The sequence below is a fragment of the Microtus ochrogaster genome, linkage group LG8 (genome assembly GCF_000317375.1).
Source record: "Microtus ochrogaster isolate Prairie Vole_2 linkage group LG8, MicOch1.0, whole genome shotgun sequence".
Taxonomy (NCBI): Eukaryota; Metazoa; Chordata; class Mammalia; order Rodentia; family Cricetidae; genus Microtus; species Microtus ochrogaster.
In genome coordinates this window covers 2,995,785-3,000,481 of record NC_022033.1, presented here as the reverse complement: position 1 = coordinate 3,000,481, position 4,697 = coordinate 2,995,785, and positions in this window count along the sequence as shown.

Here is a 4,697-nt window from a genome sequence, read left to right as displayed (position 1 = left end):
ACAGTGCCTGGGCTGTGACTGAGTTCGGATCCCTAGGCCAGCATAGTAATTACTCCCCTGTAACCCTAGGGCTTCCAGGCAAAGGCCGGCAGATCTTCATTGCCTGGAGGTTCACTGGTTCACTAGCCTAGCAAAATAGTCAATACTGGGTTTTAGGAAGAAACCCTGTCACACACACACACACATATACAAAACCAACTGGGGAAATCACCTCAAGGGACCCACACGTATTACACACAGAAAATAACAAAACTCTAGTAGATAGGTTTCAGATGGCAAAGGAAACCACACTAAGAGAATTATTCAGAATCAGGTACAAGCGATGATGTGGCCTCCAGGTGACCCCAAGTATTTCTTCTCAATTTATCCTTCCACGTGTTGGCTGTATCTCTCTGAGAACAGCCATCCAAGTGGAAGTTCCTGACAGAGGAAGCAGATAGGATGCAGGAAATACGTGTGTGTGTGTGTGTGTGTGTGTGTGTGTGTGTGTGTAAGGGTGTGTAAGAGAGCATGTATCTGATTAGAGGTATCTGAAAATGTGCATACATATAAATACAGAGAGAGTAATATATACACAGCTGAATCATTTTAAAGCCTGCAGCCTATATGAAAACAGTCCCCGTCCCTGAGGGATGAATAGGCTGACGTCTCGCTGCCCGACTCTGTCAGGAGCATGTGAAAGAATCTCTCAGAAGCAGTAGCCAGTCTTTTATTTGTTTACTTATTTATTTTTGACATGTAGTAATTTTTTATTCTGTCTTATGTGAAAGTTAAAAGTGAACACGTGCCACTTGTAGATCTTAAGCAGCTTCTAGTTTGGGTTCAGATATTCATCGTGGAAGAAAGTGAATTTTAATATCAGGCCAATAGGTTGGCGCCCAGTCCCCAGTTGCTCACTGCTGAGCTGATTCCTCCATTTGGCTCCCATTGTGTTTCAAGAAGATGGTAGATTCCAACTCAAAGATGCAACAAAAAGATGTCAGTTAGGAAAGGAAGTGACTGGCCCTCAGACCCCTCCTTGTCATGCCCTCCCTCTCAAGATGCCTCCACCCTACAATTTTTTTTTTTTAAATCACATATTCTTCTCTTTGGACAAAGGGGGCATGGTATCCAAGAAGACCATTACTTAGACTAGGTTTAATATGGCCAAAGCAATCCCACAGTGGCATAGGCTGTCCCTGGCATGGTGAATTCTCTATGATCCTAGGGACCAGTCTCACATTTGTCACACTTGACATAGGGTCAAGCAGGAAATGCCAAACATGAGAAGAGCTCTGGAGAAAGGCTGGCGAGTGTGAGAGGCCCTGCACACGCACGGACATTATTTCCCAAGTAGCTGAGCTCCACAGACAGCAGGATGTCCTCAGATGCCTTACAGTCCCCTTACTTTTAACACCTGCTTCCTCTGTTGCAATAAATAAAAACTTCAATTTTTTTTTCCAAATCCTATCTTTAAAAGCGTATGGGCTTTAGTTCATAAGCATATAACCTTAGCTAGGTCATTGTACTTTGGTGGCAGTCAAGTTTTTCATTCATGACATGGAAGGTTCTAGAAACACTTCCCAAGCTGCTTCTGAAGTCTCTGCACTGATTGTTTGCAGCCTGCATGGCATCCTGGCACCCAGCAGGCTCTTGGCTGCTGTTCATCATCGCTGAACCAAACGATCCTTGTCAACATCACGGTGACTGAGGGCCGCTGGGTGGATTCCTACAAAGAAGGTTCTGTGTACATTCATTTTCTCTTGCACAGGCCCAATTTAATGAGCTTTCTCTAACTTTCAATCACAGCACCCTGAGGCACTCTGGAAATCAGAGGCAGTGGAACCCAACAGGAGCGATCACTCAAGGCTGTAAGTAAATAGAGTTCACCCTAGCATCTCTTTTCTCGGCTCCATCTCTTCCTGGAACAAGGAGCCTGAGTACCCATGGCCGCTCAGGCCCCATTTTGGAAGAGAGAACTTAACACATTCCTTATGTCTCCAGATCTTTCATTAGCTTGATAACTCTAAGTCCAAGCCCTTCTCCGAAGTGCTCCAAACCCTTAACAATTTACATCATAATCACCCCCACAGCCCTGAAACTGGCAGAGGCTGGAAGCTCATGCCCCAGAGAAGCAGGGCTTTTCCAGGGTGCTGATGTGTGATTGTGGTTCACACCCTCATTGTGAGCTTACCCTATCAAGTCCAATCCCCACTATGTGCTTGCACACGCGCGCACGCGCACACACACACACAGCCTGCTCAGTCACAACTGTGCGTGTCATCATCATTTTGTACACTGTGATCCCAGTTCCTCCAGCTCCATCCCACTCTTTAATGTTTCCGTTGTACAAAATTAATTACACCGCACCTCCACACACAATCTCAGTGCTGTCTTAATGGCGTCATGTCTGCATTTGATTGGTGTTCTTCTAATGTTGATTTTAGTACCAAATCATGCAACAGTCTCCATATCAAAGAAAGAATTTAACAAAACAAAAATAAGAGAACCAGACAAAACAGGTCATGATATATTCACACTTGAAAGTGTCAACCGATTGTACCTGGGTAGTAGAAAGGATTATGGGCTGTTTCCTTTTAAATAAAGCATTGTTGACTCAGGGTCATGGTGCCCTGTGATTTTTGGACCTTCTGTGATCAAAAATCTCCAGGGCAATTAGCCAAATGCAGCTTTCTAGAGTTCAAGGGAAAGGGGGAGAGGAACCCACAAAAAGATTTTTCTAAAAATTTCCATAGAACATCAGTTCATCATCTTGAACCTCAAACTCTTTGTCCTGTCTCAAAGCCTTTCTGAGGATGGTTTATTGCCTTGCTGGAATAAAAAAGCACCCCAAAGGAGAAACTGTCTCTTTGGTTTGTAATTTAAAAAAAAAGTTTCATGGAAAATAAAATCAAACACCGTGGAACCTAAAACCAAGGCTCTGTGCATTACCGAGATGTCTGAATAATGGGACATGGACCATCCAGAATGTTCTTATTGCTCTTTTGCTAGTGAGTCAGTTTAAATGTTAACCCAACAAATGAGCTCTTGTGTGTGTGTGCTTGGTACATGGTTTCATTAAAGACATACATGCATATTAAAGCAGACAATTTCTGTTGGGCAAAGTTTATTTTGTACATTTTGTTTGGTGTTTTGACTTGAGTTATTAAATGAATCTTTAATTCTCTCTTTCCTTGCTTTCTTGAGATAAGATCTCAATAGCCCAAGCTGATTTCACCTTACAGACCCTGAATTCCTGACCCTCCTGCTGTGATGTGGCATCTTTATCCGAGGTCAAACCATCCAGTTATCTCTCCTCCTTAATCTCAGTGAGGAAGCAAATCAAGAGTATCAGGAAGTTCCTGAAACTGAGTGAATTCAATGGGTCTTTCCCTACCCGGCTTACATAAGCAAAAAGGAAATCAAGAGACTCTCTCAGAACAGTCAGGCTGCCTGACAGAGGCTCACACCACTGAGCCACCTGCAAAGATCACCTTTCCATCTGTTGAGCTGCCTGAGAGATTGGTAACTGCAGAACCCTCTGCCATCCTGAAGCCAAATGCGAGGGCAGCAGCATGGGGCAATGAGTCTGGCAAGAGTCAGGGGTCAGCAGCCTACTCACCGGGCACTTCAGCCATGGAGGACAGTGGACTCTGGTGGAAGATGCCCCAAGGTCAACAGGTACCATCTGGCCTCTCCATTGCAAGTGTGGTGAGAAGCAGCTGATTCAGGATGCCAGGAACCGCACAGGATGTCAGGAAAGGCCTGTAGAATCTGGGCAGTCTCTGCCAGAATAGACCTGAGGAGAAGGCATTCTCCCAGGAAGTTACTTGACACTTTCTTCTTTGGCATAGCCATACCTCACAACCCAATGATGGATATCACGCCAGTGATGTTCTCAAAGCACAAAGAAATTGAAGTAGAAAAGATATCTGTGTAATGCCAAACTCCCCAAGACTAAGCCACGTGTATCTGAATATCACATGGGGCCAAGTGAGAAGACTGAAGTGGAATTTATAATATTTCTAACTAAATGAACAGGAAAATGCAACTCATTAGAATTTGTGGGCTGTGGAGAATGCGGTATATATGGAAGGCTTCTGGAATGAAACACAGCGATCAGGAAAGAAGGAAGTCACGAGATCCATAGTGTGGATTTCGTCTCCTAAGGGAATGAAAAGAAGAAATGCTGCCCCAGACAAGGCCAAGGACTGAAATGAAGAAAGCCAATAAGGAAGCCAAGGAAAAAGGAAATGACACCCGCAGAGAGAAAGTCAACAAATAGTGAAGACCCTAGTCCTCACCAAAATCACACCCCTAAGCCCCCTCCCCCCAGGTGAGGATACTGGAGGTGATGAGGTCCTGATTGGCCTGGGAGAGCTGCCCCACCCCCTCCCATCAGTGTCAGGACATAGGGATGCGGTGAACCCGGAAGCAGAAGCAGACTCTCATTAAACGTCAGGTCTGGTGGCCTCGAGCTAGGATCTCACCCTGCAGAAGAGTGAGACACACGTGCACACTTTTGTTGTTCATAAGCCACCCGGCCTCTGGCACTGAGCTACAGTAGCTTGGGCAGAGAAAGAAAATGAGAAAGATTGCTATACCCTGGACATATTAGCATGGGGGGGGGGGCAACTAATATTGCAAAAAACAAACAAACAAAGAAAAAAAACCCCCGGAGGCCACAGGCTATACCATGTATCTACTGACATGGGGGT